The following is a 19490-nucleotide window of genomic DNA, read 5'->3' on the forward strand; positions in this document are numbered from 1 at the left end:
GAGGTGAGTGTGTGTGTAAGACAGACGCATTGCAGCCAATGGGATTTTGTGTTTGTTTACTCACTGTTGTAGTGTAGGAAAACAGGTGCCAGTTTTTACAGAGCAAGATGGTGTAAACTGAATTGAGGAAATGTTCAGGCAATGTCCCAGTACCGTGTCTCCAGAGAGACTCGTCTTCAATTCTTGCAGGAAACTCTTTCTGATTAAATGTCATAAGCAAAGATGAACCTGTCTTTTTTTCCTTCATGCATTTGAAGTGTGTTCTGTCTTTTTCTAATAACATGAAGCTGCAAATTACGGATGGTGTCCATTCCTTCAACATAACATATCTTGCTCTTCGGCAAATGTTCACTGACTGAGAGGAGGAAATCAAAACAATTGCGCACTGCAGTCACTTAAAAATAACCCCCCCCCCCCCTCCAAAACTGTACAAACCCATGATTTACGGGGAGCTAAACCTGTGCTCTCAGGTGGTCCTGCCTGACTTCCCCCAGTCCGTGTTGGTAATGTATTATCCCCTTGTCGATTATTAATGTCACTCTACGCGCTGCCCTGTGGAGGTTGACCACATTAATGGTGTGGCGAGGGCTCCGTCCCCTATTAACGGACAGCAACAAATCGACCTCCGCCACGAATGTGCAAATAAACTGGAACCAGGTTTCAAAGTAGGAGGTGGTGGTAGCCCACCCACAAGCAAGGTCAGGGGCCAGCATTGACCTTGCATATTATACTGTCGCAAACGCAACAATAACTTGCATTGATGTTGCCCCTTTAACATACTAAAATGTCCCCAGACACTTTTGCAGGAACGTGATCAGGCAAGAATCGTCGCCACGGCATCGATGGAGATATAAATAGTGGAGGGTAGAGAGTTTGGAAATGCGGAAGAGCTTAATGAAGAGGTCGCAGAGCTTGGGGCCAGCAGTGAAGAGGGCAGATAAGAGGACAAGAGTTGGAGGAATTCTCGGAGAGCCATGGAACTGGAGGAGGGTACAGGGGTATTAGGAGGAGTGGGGCCCTGGAAGGATTTGATCGCAAGAATGTGAATTTTAATTATTGAGGAGCTCTGGTTCGAAGGTAAATGTAGGTGGGCGAGCAGAGGGGCGACTGCTGAATGTAATGGCATGCGGTAGGCAGCAGAGCATCGCAATAGGCGCACGTTGACAGAAGGAGGAAGCAGGTGACAGGAGCAATGGAACAGTCAGGATTGGAGTTAGCAGACATGGATAATAGGCAGCCGGCGTGGGGGCTGTGTTGGCTGCTGGAGGTAGAAGCAGGTGGTCTTGGTGACGGAGATGATCTGGAGTCAAGAGCTGTTCTTGGGGTCAAATAGTACACGGAGGCTGCAAAGTGATGGCTTTGGCCAGCGGCCAGCGAGAGGGATGGAATCAGTGGCGAGGTGAGTGAAGACAATGGCTTTCCAACATTTAATTGCCAGTCTCATTCCGAGCGTGATGTGGGACAAACAGTCCGACAACACAAAGGCAGTGGAGGGGGATGGGGGTGGCGTAGAGCTGGATGTGGCCAACGTACACGTGGAGCCTGACTTTGTCCGATGTCGCTGAGGGGCAGCATGCAGGAGGGGGACGGGGAGACACGGTGGATCCTTGGGGAATCCAAATGTAAACGTTGCTAAGTAATGAAGAGCAAACACCACAAATGGCCAAACCTGTCTTTTCCCTTCCCAGCATTTTCAGGGAGTTTTATTTTCAGATTTTTTATTTGGTTCATATCCCCTATTATTTTATTATTCTGTCAGTTACTCAGGTCTGTACACTCTTCTGTGCTCTACCTGTTCCCTAGACATCTAACAGATATACAACCAAGCAAAAATGGCTCGACGGTTTCCCTCTGTGACCATTGCAATCTGCTTTTCTCATTTCCTCTCTTCAGTTGACTAATCCTCCAGTGGCCTCTGCATTGAACCCAGCTCCTTTCTTTCCTGGTTCCTTATATTGCCTGTTGTACGTTCTGCTTTGCTTTTCCTCCACTCCGTTGTGGATGAACCGTCGCCCCTCATCCTCACACGCGACCCGGCCTCTTTTAATTTATATTTTCAGCCGTTTGATAAAACCTCCTGATAAATCTCTCTGTCCCTCCCCCTCGAGGCAGTTCAGCAATTATCTTTGCGCTGTAGGAATTAGTTTCTTCCCTGTTGTGTTGCGATTTTCTCCGGCCCCCTGTCAGCCCCGTTCATTAAGAGCGTACTGTCGATGTGAGAGGTTTACTCCGGGTTTATTTTTAGCGTTGATATGGAGTTCAGACCCAGAGGGGATTAGTTCTTGTCTTTCAACGAGATACACCCAGGGAAACCCATTTCAAAGCAGCGTCTTCCTCATTAGATGCTTAGTTGGGTTTATGGGCCCAAGAAGCAAGCTCCCTGGGGTTACCCGGTCCTCCATCCAGCAACACCTCGGCAGCGGCTCCGAGGGATTTGTGTGACTGGGATGAGTAACGTTGCTGCCTGTTAGCGCTGGTGTATACTTTCCCACACTGCAACTCCCCAAGTCCATCACAACCTGAAGCGATTCTATGAATGGAGCCGCTCTCAAATTTTGGATGTTTTCGAGAGAGGCAGAAGGGCCATTCCACATGCCGGTCTTTCTTTAAAAACGATTTTTCTTTAAGTGTACACTTTTACTCTGTACATAAAGATAGATGAGACAGTTACAGTTTACTTGTTATTCCTTTTCGGCACCCGCCGCTTCCCCTCTTCCGCTGTTCCGGGTCTTATCCTAGGCACTTTGTTTCACCGTGGGTGGTCGTTTGGCGCATGTCGGTGGGCAGTGCCCTCCTTATCTCTTCCCCCCCCCCCCCCTCATCGCTTGTCCTTCTTTTCCGCTCTTCCCCTCCTCTTGTCTGCTTGTATTCTGTGGGCTATTTTTTGTGTGGCATTGTGTTGGGCCCTCTGTTCCCCATGTGGGTCTCCACCTGGCCTCCCCCTTGGTCCTTCCTCTGGTCTCTTCCCCCCCCCCCCCCCCTTGTTTTCCCCCCCTTTCATTTCTGTCTCCTTTCTGTGGTCCCTGCCGCTCCCGCGTGCCCCCCCCCGGCCGGCAAATCAGTTGTTGGCTTCGACCAGGTCTTGGAACAGCTTGGTGAATGGGCCCCAAGCTTTGTGGAAGCCCTCGTCCGACCTTCGGATGGTTTACTTGATCTTCCCCAGGTGGAGAAATTCCAATAGGTCTGCCAGGCTGTTTGAAGGGGAAGAATTTAAAATGGCACTTATCACTTGTCAAGTGATCTCAACTGGGTGTGCCTATCAGTTCAGGAGACCGCCAGGCTTCCATGTTCTGGACATCACTGTCTAATAGCTTGCTGACATTCATTCATCCGGTACCGTAGCAAGAAGGATGGTAATGGCTACTGAACTGTTGTCCAGTAAGGTGGACAACCTCAGTTTCCCCGACAACATCCAACATCCTCAGTTATTCCCATTGATCCATTCTCCCCCCCACCCACCTCCATGCCCCTTGCTGAGTTATTCTATATACTTTGCACCACAAGTTAGACGGAATCAGGGGCCCCGTGGCAGACTGGATTGCTAGCTGGTTTTGAGACAGAGAGAGTGGGAGAAAAGGTTGATTATTCAGAGCGGCAGAAGGTGGGACGTGGTGTTCCACAAGGATTACCGCTGCTCGCAACTTACATTAGTGATTTGGACTTTACGCGGGGGGAGAGTTTCCGGTACGTGCAGACGCGTGACTTTGCGAGGAAGGTCTTCCCGCTAGCTCCTGCCTCCTCTTTGCTGGAGGTGATGCCGTCAGCGGAAAGGGGTTGGACTCGGGCGGGGGGGGGGGGGGGGGGGTCGTTTGGCGATTTACAGGAGAATTTTGGGGAAGGACAAGGTGTCTGTGGAGGGGATTAAGGCTAAGTGAGAGGAAAAGCTGGGGGTGATGCTGGAGGAGGGACTGTGGTGTGAGGCGCTGAGGAGGGTAAATACCTCGACTTCGTGGGCGAGGCTAGGGCTGATACAGCTGAAGGTGGTGTACAGGATGCACCTTATAAAGTCCAGGACGAGTTAGTTCTTTGAAGGGGTGGGAGGTGTTCTGCAAATTATGTACATATAGTTTGGGCCTGTCCGAAGCTGGAAAGGTTTTGGAGGATGGTGTTCTGCACCATTTTGGGGGTTTTGCATGTCGATGTGGAGCCCGGTCCCCGAGAAGCCATATTCGGGATGTCGGACTGGCCGGAGCTGCAGGCACGTGCGGGGGCAGATGTTTTAGCCTTCGCCTCCCTGATTGCTCGCAGGCGGGTCACGTTGGGGTGGAGGTCAGCTTCTCCACCCTGTGCCTCGGCGTGGCGGGCGGGAGCTGCTGGAGTTTTTAGCCTTAGAAAAGGTGACATTTTCTCTCAGGGTGGCGAGTGATGGGTTCTACAAAAGTTGGGGTTTGTTCATTTTGCATTTTGGAGAGTATGTTACCGTGGACTGCTGAGGGACGGATAGGGGAGGAGGGAGGGAGGGAGGAGGAGGTATGGGTGGGGGGGTTTAATGTGTTGGGTGCAGTTGTTACTGTTGTAAAATGTTGGGCGCGATTCTCCAAAATGGAGCCCAAGTGTTCGCGCCGTCGTGAACACCGTCGCGTTTCATGGCGGCGTGAACCGGGCCCCCCGGTACGACCGATTCTGGCCCCCATAGGGGGCCAGCATGGAGCTGGAGCGGTTCACGCCGCTCCAGCCTCCTTTCGCGGCACCAAATGGGCGCTGCGCCAACCGGCGCATGCGCGCGTGACTTCTTTAGCGCGCCGGCCCCGACTCAACATGGCGTTGGTGTTCAGGGGCCAGCCGCGCCAGAAAGTAAGCCTGGGGAAGGAGGGCCGGCCTGCCGATCGGTGGGCCCCGATCGCAGGCCAGACCCCATCGGAGGCACCCCCCAGTGAAGGAGCCCCCCCTCCCCCTCCCCACCACAGGCCGCCCCCTCCCTCCCCCCCCCCCCCCGACCGTTCGCGCAGAGTTCCCACTGGCAACGACCAGGGGTGAACGGCGCCGGCGGGACTGTCGTATCGGCGCGGCCGCTCGGCCCATCCGGGCTGGAGAATCGGCGGCCCTGCCGATTCCAGCGGCCAGGGCCGCGCCGGCGCAAACGGCGCCGATTCTCCGCACCTCGGAGAATCGCGCGCCAGGGCGTTGCGCCGATTCTCCGGCCCGGCGCGGGGCTCGGAGAATAGCCCCCATTGAATATTTGGAGTAAAAATACTTTTAAAAAAACAATTTGGACTTTGGAATCAAAGGTATAACTTCTCAATTTGCGGATGACACCAAGAAGCAGGAGACCGTCAATACGGAGGATGACGACAGGAGGCCATTAATAAACTTGCAGAATGGGCAAATAATTGGCAAAAGAAGATCAACACAGATAAACCCGAGATAGTACAATTTGGGAGAAAGAGGAGATAGGTCATTTATTACTTGAAAGATTCAAGTCTTGATGGGGTAGATGCACAAGGGGATTGGATACAAACACACCAATCACACAAGTTGTGCTTCGGATTAGCAAGGCCATAAAAAGAAAGCAAACTTATTTCTCGAGAGATAGAATTGTAATGCAGGGAGGTTATGGCAAACCTATATCGAACCTTGGTGAGACCACACTTAAAGTTTTGGTCACCTCTGGAGAGGATGGAGGGAGGATTTACAAGGATGATAGCAGAAATGCCTGTGTATACATGTCAGGAGAGAATCGAAAGGCTTTATGCTCTTGAAAAAGGAAGGCCGAGGGGTAGCTCAATGGAGACCATTAAAACTCTGAAAGATATTGATAGTGTGACTAGGGAGAGAATGTTCCCTCTCGAGCAACTAGAGGCCTCAATACAAGATAGCCACCAAGAAATCCAACTGGGAGCTCAGAAAAATCTTCTTTATCCACAGAGTGGGGAGAATGTGGCAGTCACGATCACGGGGGGCTGATTGAGATGGGCAGCACGGTAGCACAGTGGTTAGCACTGTTGCTTCACAGCCCCAGGGTCCCAGGTTCGATTCCCGCTTGGGTCACTGTCTGTGTGGATTGGACATTCTGAATTCTCCTTCTCTGTACCTGAACAGGCGTCGGGATGTGGCGACTAGGGGATTTTCACTTCATTGCAGTGTTAATTTATGCCTGCTTGTGACAATAAGGATTATTATTACTATTAGATGTATTTGTGGAGAAACTAGACAAGAATATGAAGGAGGAGATCGTAGGTGGTTACAACGGGAAGGTTAGATGAGAGAAGATGGGAGGAAGCTTGGGTGGAGCATGAAAACCAGCACGGACTGGTTGGGCTGAATGGCCTGTTTCTAGGCGTCTATCCCATAAAATTCCACATGTACATTTCCTATGGAGTTTTACGTGTACTTCGTGCTTTCATATATGGAGCCTCAAAAATCAGGAGACTTCCTACTGTGAAACTGCGTGGGAACTTGCAAACACCCTCCTGCTCCTGCAAGACAACAGCAAAAAGCAATTACGTCTATAAATAACACCTAGACAACCGACTCCCCCACTCCCCGCAGTCGGCAAAGTGCCGGGTGCTGACCAGGCTTCAGCGGTTTGAGGTGCTGTTTCCATCTGCTGTACATCACCTGCCTTGGAATTCATCTGCCTTGTTCGGTCTGTAATGACTCGACCTTACCTCTGGGGAATGGGAGTGGGTCACGTCTCAAAATCTAATTCAGGTTTCGGGTTTCCAGCCCCCCCTCCCTTTGTAACAAATCACCAGTCCTTGGTGCTGCACCAACCACGGGCCGAGCGTGCGGCAGCCAGGTGACAGACGGGTCTGCTGAGCATTCCGAGGCAATTTGGGCAGTGGAAGTAGATCGCCGGGGTGCCTGGTGGGGAGAGCTGAGCTCGAGCTGGTGATGCAGTTATGCGGTTTAGGAAGAGTGACATTTACAGCTCAGCAAAGTGCCAGATAAAAGATGGGGGTCGTTAATAATCCCTGATGCACTGGCACTTGTGTATTTGTCCTGCAATTAGTCAGGAGTTACAACTCGCTCGCTATCAATCAGAAGTGACACCTTCAATAACGCGATCAGTTAATTTTTCTTTTCCACCATTCCTCGGCCTTCTTAATCCAGGGTGGATCTTGTTCGAGCAGAGGCTGATTCAGCCTTTATGATGATGACTGCTGCTTATTAAATGTTTTGTGATCGTCTAGTAAAAATGTCACCGTAAATTCTGTTGTTTGCATAATTTGTTCCACATTAGCTTTTCTGTACACATGTTTTAGGAATGACTTGACCAAAATATAACAATGCCCAGGGGGGGAGAGCAGCAAAGCAGATCTTCTTCAAGTAGGGAATATCTACAACTTGCTTGTGTCTTATCATCTCCTCTTTATTTGTATAGATCATGCATTACACAGCCGAGTGTTGGATTGTCTTTTATGTTGGGCTAGTTTCCCACCATCAGTGGTTAGTGTTTACTTTTCATTTTACTGCGAAGTGGCTTTTATTCCCATTCTTTCTGTTCCATTCCTTCCCGTCATCATTCTCTGTCGTGGAAAGGTTCCACATCTGGATCCTTTACGCCTGACATCCATAGTCAACAACAATAAACGTCCCAAAGTGCTTCATGGAGGCATTAATTAGAAAAAATAACAAATTGGACACTTAACAACGGAAGGAAATAATTAGTGGGGCTGGGAGTGGCACCAAATGTTTGACCAAAGCGGTGGAATTGAAGGAGGATCGGGTGCAGGAGAGGTGGTGAGGTGTTAGGCAGGAATCCCAGCATGCATGCTCTGAAGGGGGTTGAAGGCACAGCAACCCCGAATCTCCACTTTGCATTCCTCCTTTAAAGCATTCTCAAAATGCCTGAGCACGGTAGCACAGTGGTTAGCACAGTTGCTTCACAGCTCCAGGGTCCCAGGTTCGATTCCCCGCTGGGTCACTGTCTGTGCGGAGTCTACACATTCTCCCCGTGTCTGCGTGGGTTTCCTCCGGGTGCTCCGGTTTCCTCCCACAGTCCAAAGATGTGCAGGTTAGGTGGATTGGCCATGCTAAATTGCCCTCAGTGTCCAAAAGGGTTGGGTGGACTCCACACAGGTGGTCACCCAAGGTCGGAATTGAACCCGGGTCCCTGACGCTGTGAGCAGCGGTGCTAACCACTGTGCCGCCGTGCCGCCCTGTGTGCCTTGGTTGAGGTCTCCGGTCCAGTGACTTAACCCCAATGCCGCTGAGCTTTGAGAGCGAAGCTGTCACTGGGACACCAGCCTCATGGTTCTGGGGAGTGATCCTCCATCTACCGTGCCCATAGTGCGGTGCCCAGTGCTGCTCTGCTTTCTCCATTCCGTGGAGAGCTGAAGAAGCTGCCGAGCGCTGGAATAATAATCCGGAGTTCGCTGCATTGAACGCTCAATAATTCCTTCGTGCCACTCATATCTGCAGGAGTTAGGCTCCAGGACTCAACATATTTGGATTGAATGTTTCCTTCGATAAAGCTTCCTGGGGGTAAATGTGTAAGAGATTTATGGGCTATCGCCTGGAATGATTTTTCCTCAAGATGCGGGTGGGCAGCACGGTGGCGCATTGCTGCTTCACGGCACTGAGGTCCCAGGTTCGATCCCGGCTCTGGGTCACTGTCCGTGTGGAGTTTGCACATTCTCCCTGTGTTTGCGTGGGTTTAGCCCCCACAACCCAAAGATGTGCAGAATAGGTAGATTGGCCACGTTAATTTGCCTCTTAATTGGAAAAAATGAATTGGGTACTCTAAATTTAGAAAACAAAAGATGTGGATATAATGCTGGGCCGTCCCCAGACCGTGTGGACGGGGGAAACCGGGACTGTTTCACAGAAAGGTGCGGAGCGAGTTGTACTTTTTCCCTCTGGATGTAACTTGCTACTATCGTTGTTTGAACTGCGATACATTTCAAAATGACAATGCCAGCAGAACAATTTTACATCACTCCATTTCAGAATAAAACTCTATAAACCTCATCCTTGATAAATGGGTGTAAAGGAAAGTGACTTTATTACAACATTAGTCAGTCCACAAAATCTATAATTGTTTATTTGCATAATCCAAAGTATTGTTATGATTTCTTTAATAAAATTGTTGAGAAGATCCGTAGGATGTCCGTAGTATGTCCACGCATTACTGATGTCCAGCTATGTCTCAAGTCGGGCTTGCTGGACACTCAATGTCTCAAAATTAATGTGTTATTAAGTAGACCATATTGGCGGTGCCTGTATATGGACTTTGTATTCCAGTAAACTACATTCACAAAGAAAGATTACAGTTTTCATCGTATCTGTTAATTGTTGATTTCTTACATTTCCTTCTTCGTTTGTTATTATGGGCCTCAGAGTGGCTGAAATGATCAAAGATTTGTTGGTGCCTCCAATTTGCCTTGCACCATTCTGGCAGTCACAAGATACAATGATGATGGAGCTGCTGATTAATCATATCGCAGTAATTAATCTCTGAACACTTAATCTGCAACAGGCCCAGGCGTGACCCGAGGAAAGCCACTATTTTCCAAGGACAGCAGGAGCAGGATTAAACTGGCCGTCGTTGGTATAAAAACAGCAGGGACTTTGTTGAGACGGTCATGAGGGAGTCGCACAGCTTTCAATTCTCACTCTGCCTAAACTTCCCTCACCGCAAAGACTAATCTCCGCCATCTCCTTTCGATAGCTCCCTTTCAATTTGTAAACGGTTTCATTGAGCTTGGTGATTCTTCTTGGGCCTGTTGCTTGACTTTGAGGAATTTTGTCTTGCCAGAGGCCGGGGCTGTGACAATTTCAGGCAGCTGTAAAATGCAAAAATCTTAGAGATTTGTTAAAATCTTAGAGGGTTTCTTTCACCTCTCAAAGACCTCAGTCCTTGACATCTGATGGACGCTATCGACCTCAACTAGATAATTGCAGCTCATTGTAAAGGAAGCTGAGCAGATGTAGATAGGAAGGGAATTTTAGAGCACCTGGCTTGTTACCCATATTTGTTGGATTGCAGGAAAGGGGATTCCTTTTGAGGAATGGCTTGCTTGTGGGTGGTTGTAATCTTTCTTGGTTGGGCTGGTGTTTTTCCATTCATGGGATGTAGGCCAGCATTTATTGCCCATCCCCTGAACTCCGAAGAGTCAAACACATTGCTGTGGATCTGGAGTCGTGTGTAGGCCAGGCCAGGTAAAGACGGCAGATTTCCTCCCACAGGGCCAGGGGTCCGAGTTCGATTCCGACCTTGGGCGACTGTCTTTGTGGAGCTTGCACGTTCTCCCAGTGTCTGAGTGGGTTTCCTCCGGGCGCTCCAGTTTCCGCCCACAGTCCAAAGACGTGCAGGTTAGGTGGATTGGCCGTGCTAAATTGCCCCTTAGTGCCCAAAGGTTGGATTATGGGGATAGTGGGCCCAGGTGGGATGCACGGTCAGAGGATCCGTGCAGATCTCCTTCTGCACTGCAGGGAATCTATGAAAGGACAATAGCGAACCAGAAGGGTTTTGACAACGATCAACAATGGTTTGATGGTCATCTGCGTGGGGGATTTGAACCCAGATCCCCAGAGCATTACTAGCCCGGTGACAATACCACTACGCCATACGCCACTGCCTCCTCTCTGCAAGGAGAGATTTAAAGAAAAAAAGAACTCTCAATTCATCAACTCAAGAGTCACTTTTATGAAGTAGTTCATGAAGCTGTTATCATTTAGGAAACACATGACAGCCAATTTCCACACAGCGTAAATGGCAATGAATTGAAATGAGAATTGGCGTTGAAAGGACACTGATTTTGCGGGGGGTGAATTTTCACAAACTGCGGGGTGTGGAAAATTTTCTTTTTGACTCATGTTTTTGTTCAATTGAAAATGTTTGGAATAAAATACATGTATGCTGTTCTTGTTAGGTTTGAAGTTTAAAAGTTTAAGTATTGTTTTTCTTTTGTTTTAATAAAGTTTTATTTGTAAAAATAAAAAAAATAGAAAGGGCACCGATTTTAAGGTGAACGGCAAACGAACAAAAAGGCCATGTGAGGAACGCAGGGAGTGCTGTGGATGTGCCTGAGAGTGTGCTGGAGGCAGATTCAATCCTGGCTTTCAAAAGGGAATCGGATTGTTATCAGAAGAGAGAGAATCTGCAGAGCTATAGGGGAAGTGGGCGGACTGAGCTGCCCCTGCAGAGACCAGCACAGACACAATGGGCTGGATTCTCCAGTCTCGTTCCTGGCGGGATCCGCCTCGATTCCTCACTGGCCCCCTTTTGGGGACCGAGTATTAAAACTCACCTGCAGGGGCGGCGGAGGGGGGAGCATCATCAGAATTGAAGGCTATCCTCCATTTAATAAAGATTCTCGGTGACAAGTCAGCAAATAACACAATTGGCAAAGATTTTGGAATTCAGTCCCTATCTCCGCCTTGCATTCCCATCTTCCACTCCCCTGTAGGCACCACACTATAGAAGGATGTGAACGCATTGGAGAGAGTGCAGAAGATGTTTGCAAAAAGGTTCCAGAGAAACATCAGGGGCGGGATTCTCCCAACGGGAGTCTAAGTGCCGACGCCGGAGTAGAAACCAGAGTGCTTTACTCTGGCGTCAGCGCCCGTTCCCAGACCCCTGTTCTCCGCCCTCCGTGGGGCGAGCAGGGGCGTTGCGCGATTTACGGGGGCGGGGCCTCGGCGTGGCGTCAGAGACCCGGTGCCGCGTCTTTTGGGCCCCGCGCATGCGCAGTTGGGCCGGCGCCAACTAGCGCACGCGGAGTGACGCCGGGGCCAACCGACGCATGCGCGGTAACCTCGCGGAGCACTCCGGCCCCTCACCATCATGGCGCCTGGGTTCTGGGGCCGGTCGCGCGAGGAAGTAGGCCCGGGGCGGGGGGAGAGGCCGGCCCGCCGATCAGAGACCCCCGATCGTGGGCCAGACCACATCGGAGGCCCCCCCCCGGGAACGGTTTAAGGGGGATTTGAGGAAAACATATTTCACCCAGAGTGTGGTCAGAATCTGGGAGGGTACCTGAGGCAGGAAATGTCACAATCTTTAAAAAGTACTTGAATGAGCACTTGAAATGTCATAACATGCGAGGCTCTGGGCCATGTGCTGGGAAGTGGGATGAGTATAGGTAGTTTTTTTTATTTGTTGGTACAGGCTTGATGGGCCGCAGGGCCTCTTCTATACTGTATGACTCTATGGGATTTGATAGAGATGTTCAAAATCATGAGGGGGGTGGGCAGAGTACATAGGGAGAAACTGTTCCCGCTCAAAAAAGGCCCAACAATGAGAGGGCACGGAGTTAATGTGATTTGCAAAAGAAGCCAGTGTGACGTGAGGAAAAACTGTTCACACAGAGAGTGGTTCGAGTCTAGAATGAACGACCTGGAAATGTGGTGGAGGCAGGTTCAATCGAGTCATTGGATGATTATTTGAACAGAAACAGGAATGGCACTCAGTCACAAAAGGTGTTTGGAGAGCCAGTGCAGACATGATGGGTCAAATGACCGCAAAGAACAAAACACATTACAGCATGTGGTGATATGCATCACTGTAAATACACAAGGGGTTAATGTAAATACACTACAACTAAGTAAACACTAGCGGGAGCACCAGAGACACCATGACATGCAGACATACAGCTAATGAACACACAGAATAGGACACGACCAATGGGCAGTCAAGACACCCAGAGGTGACACTACCACAAGGGGGCATTACACAACCCATATATAAGGACAGGGCACACAAGCTCTTACTCTTTCCACAGGCGACAGACACTCAGAGAGAAGGACAGGGGCAGATCAGAAGCATCACACCCACCGCATGGCTTAGAGCAGACTGGTTAGTTAGCAGGAGAGTCGAACTCAAGTAGGAGAATTGTTAACTGTTCAATAAATGTGTCAAACCTATCTCCAAGTCTGAACCTTCCTTTGTCAGAGTATACATCAAGGAAGCGTAACACAACACAGCACAGGAAAGGCCCTTCGGCCCTCCAAGCCTGCACCGATCATGCTGCCTGTCTGAACTAGGGGCAGCATGGTAGAACAGTGGTTAGCACAGTTGCTTCACAGCTCCAGGGTCCCAGGTTCGGTTCCCAGCTTGGGCCACAGTCCATGCGGAGGCTGCACGTTCTCCCCGTGTCTGCGTGGATTTCCTCCGGGTGCTCCGAAGTCCAAGGATGTGCAGGTTAGGTGGATTGGCCATGATAAATTGCCCTTAGTGTCCAAAAAGGTTAGGTGGGGTTACTGGGTTACCGAGTTATCGGGGTGGGGTGGAGGTGTGGGCTTACGTGGGGTGCTCCTTCCAAGAGCCGGTGCAGACTCGATGGGCCGAATGGCCCCCTTCTGCACTGTAAATTCTATGTTTCTGAAAAACTCCTACCCTTCCGCGGACCATATCCCTCTATTCCCATCCTATTCGTATATTTGTCAAGACGCCCCTTAAAAATCATTATCGAATCTGCTTCCACTACCTCCCCCGGCAGAGTTACAGGCTCCCACCACCCTCTGTAAAAAGAAAACTTGTCTCGAATATCTCCTTTAAATCTTGCCTCTCGCACCTTAAAACTATGTCCCCTAGGAATTGACTCTTGCACCCTGGGAAAAGCCTTCTGACTATCCACTCTGTCCATGCCCCTCATAATCTTGTAGACTTCTCAACCTTTGTCATTCCAGTGGGAACAAACCCGAGTTTACTAACCTCTCCTCTTAGCTAATGCCCTCCATACCAGGCAACATCCTGGTAATTCCTTTCTGTACTCTCTCCAAAGCCTCCACATCCTTCTGGTAGTGTGGTGACCAAGTGCGGCCTGACTTAAGATTGTAGAAAGCTGCAAGATGACTTGCCAGTTTTTAAAACACAACGCCCCGGCCGATGAAGGCAAACATGCCGTATGCCTCCTTGACTACCTCCTGGCCACTTTCAGTCACCTGTGTACCTGTACACCCAGATCCCTCAGCCTATCTATACTCTTAAGGGTTCTGCCACTTGCTGTATATTCCCCATCTGTGTTCGGCCTCCTTCTGTACCGTAACGATTCTGTGATTTCCATGCCTAAATGAACATCTCTGCCCATGTTGGCCTGTACATGAGATTTCAGTGCAAAACCTTCACAACCTGTTGTCCATTGGAAACTGATTCCTCTTTCGCCCTTGTAAATGGTCCGTGACAAATTGTGACAAATTTGTGGCAAAACTGTCTTCATTAGAAGGTAGATTGATTTTTGTTTTAAAAACTCTGCTATTGTGTGTTCAACCGCCAAGGGCACAGCGATCTATGGCTACAGATGTCTGGGCCTGTGTATTGTTTGGTCATCCATATGTATAACTTCACATTGATATTCGTGGTGCATCCTCTCTGTTACGGAGCAATAGCTAGCACCTGCACTTAATTCTCATTTAAATGTCTAACAGCTGCAGGTACCTTGTGCATATGGGATGACCTGGGATGTGTATTATACAATGATGGGACATGGGGTGTACAAATTGAAAAGTGTCGAGGGGAACAGTATGCTTCTCGACTAGTAATCCAGAGATCTAGATGAATGATCCAGAGACACGAGTTAAAATCCTACCATGGTTACCGGGCACTGTGAAGTCAGTTCATTAAACAAATAAACCTGGGATAAAGAGAGAATAGTAGGAATGGTGACTATGAACTACCGGCTTGTGATTTTAAAAAACCCATCTGTTTCACTAATGGCCTTTAGCAAAGGAAATCTGCCATCCTTACCCAATTATACTCGAATCCAGAAACATATCAATGTGTTTAATCCTAACCAGCCTCTGAAGTAGCCCAACAAGCATTAGAATCATAGAATCCTTACATGCAGAAGGAGGCCAATTGGCCCATTGGGTCTGCACTGATCCTCCCAAAGAGCACCCCACCGAGGCCCAATCCCCCACCCTATCTCCGCAGATCCACCAAACCCTCAGGCACTAAGGGGTAATTTAGCATGGCCAATCCGCCTAATCTGCACATTTTTGGACTGTGGGGGGGAAACTGGAGGAAACCCACGCAGACACGGGGAGAAAGTGCAAACTCCACACAGACAGTCACCCGAAGCCGGAATTGAACCTGGATCACTGGCGCTGTGAGGCGGCAGTGCTGACCACTGTGCCACCGTGCCGCCCAATTGGCCATATCAAATCCCTCAGCTACAGCACACAGGCTGCATGCAGTGAGATTTGTTGAGGTTCATCCTGTGAAGCTCTGTGACGCAGGACTCTGCGCTCTCGTGGCTGTTTCGATGGTCGCACCAATGAGATAAACATCGGGCACTGCCAAGGTGCCAGGCTGGCACTGCCAGGGTACCCAGGTGACACCAGCAGTGCCAGGGCACCACCCTACCCAAAGGGCATGCAGCTGGGGGCCTCCGATTCCCTTGGAAAACCCCCACGAGTGCTGTCCCGCCTGGTCCCCATTTGTGGGAACTAGTTTTTTTTTCAAAAAATATACTTTATTCATAAAATCTATCATAAACATTACAGAACATTTTGAATTGTCTTGACTGTACATTTCCATCAGAGTTACACATTCCCTTGACTTTCTTCCATTCAATTTTGATAACATTACACACATACCCCTCTTTACGTTACAATTCCTTCTTAAACATTTACATTGTCATGTTTGTTTTATACATTGGAGTGTTAATGGCCCAGACCGAGGGGGGTTTACACTGTTACCCGCCCCTCGGTGTACATTTGCTGGTAAGATCTTACACTGTGGTCTTTCCCCATTGCGCCTTGACGCCAGCTGCCCCAAGCTTGAGTGCGTCCCTCAGCACATAGTCCTGGACCTTGGAATGTGCCAGTCTGCACCACTCAGTCGAGGACTTTGCAGTGGAAGATCAGCAAGTTTCGGGCAGACCAAAGAGCGTCTTTCACCGAGTTGATGACCTTCCAGCAGCAGTTGATGTTTGTCTCGGTGTGTGTCCCTGGAAACAGTCCGTAGAGCACAGAGTCCTGTGTCACAGAGCTGCTCGGGATGAACCTTGACAAATACCACTGCATCTCTCTCCAGACCTTCTTTGCAAAGGCACATTCCACAAGGAGGTGGGTGACCGTCTCATTTCCCCCACAGCCACTCCGAGGGCAGCGTGCTACGGCGCTGAGCTTTCGAGTGTACATGAAGAATCTGACGGGGAGGGCCCTTCTCATCACCAGCCAAGCTAGGTCTTGGTGCTTGTTTGTAAGTTCTGGTGATGAGACATTCTGCCAGATGACTCTGACGGTCTGCTCAGGGAACCGTCCAATGTCCTCCACAGTCTCCTTTTCCCTGAGGGCCTCGAGGACATTACGTGCTGACCACTGCTTCATTGCCTTGTGGTCAAAGGTGTTTTTCTTCAAAAACTTTTCCACGAGGGACAGGTGGTACGGCACGGTCCAACTACTTGGAACGGTCCAACTACTTGGAGCGTTCCGCGGCAATGAGGCCAGGCCCATCCTTTGTAACACCGGGGACAGGTAGAACCTCAGTATGTAGTGACACTTGGTGTTTGCATACCGGGGGTCCACACACAGCTTGATGCAGCTGCACACAAAGGTGGCCAACAGGATGAGGGAGGCGTTGGGTACGTTTCTCCCTCCCTTCTCCAGAGGTTTGTACATAGTGTCCCTTCGGACACGGTCCATCTTGGATCTCCAGATAAATTTGAAGATGGCCCGGGTGACTGCTGCGGCGTAGGGTTGGGTTATGGGCCAGACCTGCGCTACGTACAGTAACATCGAGAGTACCTCACACCTGGTGACCAGGGTTTTGCCAGCAATGGAGAGGGAGCGTTGCTCCCACCAGCCCAGTTTCTGTCTTACCTTGGCTATGCGCTCCTCCCAGTTTTTGGTGCATGCCCCAGCCACTCCGAACCATATCCCCAGCACCTTCAGGTAATCTGACCTGACAGTGAAGGGGACAAAGGACCGGTCGGCCCAGTTCCCAAAGAACATGGCCTCGCTCTTGCCACGATTTTCCTTGGCTCCCGGGGCCAGTTCAAACTGGTCGCAGGCATTCAAGAGCCTGCGTACAGACGCGGGATCCGAGCAGAAGACGGCAACGTCATCCATGTACAGGGAGGCCTCGACTTGCACGCCTCCACTGCCTGGGATCGTCACTCCTCTTATACCCGGATCCTTCCTGATGGACTCGGCAAAAGGTTCTATGCAGCACACACAAACAGGGCCGAGGAGAGACGGCAGCCCTGCCTGACTCCAGATTTGATCTGGAAGTTTTCTGATTCCCACCCATTGATTGAGACTGTGCTATAGATGTTTGTGTAGAGCAGTTTGATCCTATTGCGAATTCCCTCCCCAAACCCCATTTTGGAGAGCACATCCATCATGTAGGTGTGCGATATTCTGTCAAAAGCCTTCTCCTGGTCAAGGCTGATGAGGCAGGTGTCCACCCTCCTGTCCTGCACGTAGGCGATCGTATCCCTGAGTAGCGCGAGGCTATCAGAGATCCTGCCGGGTACAGCACAGATCTGGTCATGGTGGATCGCCGACTCCAGAGCAGACTTGACCCGATTGGCAATGACCTTGGCTAGAATTTTATAATCCACATTCAACAATGAAATGGGTCACCCCCGGGAAATGCCTTTAGATATATGCAGGTGAGGGCTTTTGTGAGGCGACAGGTGAGGGAATTCCCGTTGCTCCCGGCACAAGAAGTTCAATATAGGGTGATTTTGGGTGTATGGGTCGGGGAGGGCAAGGTGTCGGAAATACACCAGGAGATGAAAGAAGAGGGGGAAGCCCTAGCAGAAGAGTTGAAGGGTAAATGGGAGGAGGAGCTGGGGGAGGAGATCGAGGAAGGTTTGTGGGCTGATGCCCTAGGTAGGGTTAATTCCTCCTCCTCGTGTGCCAGGCTCAGCCTGATACAATTTAAGGTGGTCCACAGAGCGCACTTGACGGGGGCGAGGTTGAGTAGGTTCTTTGGGGTAGAGGACAGATGTGGAAGGTGCTCAGGGAGCCCGGCGAACCATGTCCATATGTTTTGGTCATGCCCGGCACTGGAGGGGTTCTGGAGAGGTGTGGCGGGAGCAATATCTCAGGTGGTGAAAGTCCGGGTCAAGCCAAGCTGGGGGCTAGCAATATTTGGAGTAGTGGACGAACCGGGAGTGCAGGAAGTGGAAGAGGCCGGCATTCTGGCCTTTGCGTCCCTAGTAGCCCGGCGAAGGATCTTGCTAATGTGGAAGGAGGCGAAGCCCCCCAGCCTGGATGCCTGGATAAATGATATGGCTGGGTTCATAAAGTTGGAGAGGATTAAGTTCGCCTTGAGAGGGTCTGCGCAGGGGTTCTACAGGCGGTGGCAACCGTTCCTAGACTATCTCGCGGAGCTTTAGAGGAAGGTTGGTCAGCAGCAGCAGCAACCTTGGGGTGGAGGGGGGGACGACGACGGGACGTCCTGGGAGGGGGGGGGAAGCGGGGACTGCCTGGGAGGGTGGATGAGCAAGAGATAACATGAAGGGTTGGGGAAACTGGCACGTACGGGTGAGGGCCAGTGTACAAAGCTGTGTAAATATATCATTTTGCCATGTATATATCTTGCTCTGCGCGATTTCTCGGTTTATTTTGTTACCGGGGGGGGGGGGGGGGGTTATTGTTTGTAAGGGAGAAAAATTGTGTTAAAAAACTTTAATAAATATATATTTTTAAAAAAACAATGAAATGGGTTGCCCATTTCGAATTTCTTCCCTTTCCCCCTTCTGCTTGTAGATGAGGGTGATGATGCCTTTCCTCATGGACTCTGACATGCTGCCGTCCAGAAGCATACTCTCGTACACTTCCAGCAGGTCTGGGCCCATCCAGTCCCACACAGCCGAATACAACTCAACCGGTAAGCCGTCGCTTCCGGGAGTTTTACTCGTCTCAAAGGACTTGACGGCTTGGAGGTGGCCAACAGCAGTGGGAGTTGCTGAAGGACTGCCAGCCGCTCACTCTTTATGACCGGGGCGTACACGTTAATGAGTCTGAGAGGGGTGTTTTTGTATTTGACGTCTGCTACGAGGAGGCGCCCGCCCACCACCTCCTTAACATTGGAGATGGTGAAGTTGCCTCCCCGCAGCAGAATACCCAGGCCGGAGGAACGACTGTTGTTTCCTCCTGACCAGATGGATGGCCCGTGGGACCACCAGCTCGACCAGCGCCTGTAGTTGCTGAGGTGCGAAATTCCGCACTCCTGCAGGAACAGTAGGCCGGCTTTCACGTTTGCTAAGTAGTTGAGTGTGGCTACACACCGCAAAGTATCTTTAATGCTTCGCACATTAATAGATGCAATTTTAAACCCCATTTAAATAAAAGGTAGATTTACCAGTCTCAGTTTATTTTTTTGTTTCCTCTTTCGTTTGTCCCTGTTCACCGTTTCCCAGGGCTCTTTATTCTTCGTTCCGTCCTCTTCCATTGAGTGTTCCTCGTCAGATGAGGCTGGGGTTGGGTTGTCAGGGCGTGCTGGGGCCTCCACTTTTTGTTGAGGGCCCTTCTGTTGATTTTCAGCATTCTGTGCTGTGGTGTCTTTGTCGATGGAGGGTGTATGAACCTCCTCTATGGTCGCCTTTGTGACTCCGCCGCTGATGATTTGTGCGTACGTTGCCCCGCGTTTC

General features: G+C 50.3%; 1 protein-coding gene and 1 long non-coding RNA gene across 7 annotated transcripts in view; one reads left to right on the top strand and one right to left on the bottom strand.

Annotated features, from left to right (window-relative positions):
- The window catches only part of smyd3 (SET and MYND domain containing 3), a 1068428-nt gene that overhangs the window by 617517 nt on the left and 431421 nt on the right, over positions 1 to 19490 (top strand). The window lies entirely within an intron of this gene.
- Positions 1 to 19490, bottom strand: part of LOC140427383 (uncharacterized) — a 149314-nt gene that overhangs the window by 67939 nt on the left and 61885 nt on the right. For 2 of the 3 annotated variants that reach the window (XR_011948477.1, XR_011948476.1), the window contains one exon: positions 8934 to 9728. The exons of the other annotated variant lie outside the window; for it this stretch is intronic. This is a non-coding gene — a long non-coding RNA (uncharacterized lncRNA). Of the gene's footprint in view, positions 1 to 8933; positions 9729 to 19490 lie in introns of those variants that run through there. 3 annotated transcript variants of the gene reach the window in all.

This window comes from Scyliorhinus torazame, chromosome 1 (genome assembly GCF_047496885.1).
Source record: "Scyliorhinus torazame isolate Kashiwa2021f chromosome 1, sScyTor2.1, whole genome shotgun sequence".
NCBI classification, from domain to species: Eukaryota; Metazoa; Chordata; class Chondrichthyes; order Carcharhiniformes; family Scyliorhinidae; genus Scyliorhinus; species Scyliorhinus torazame.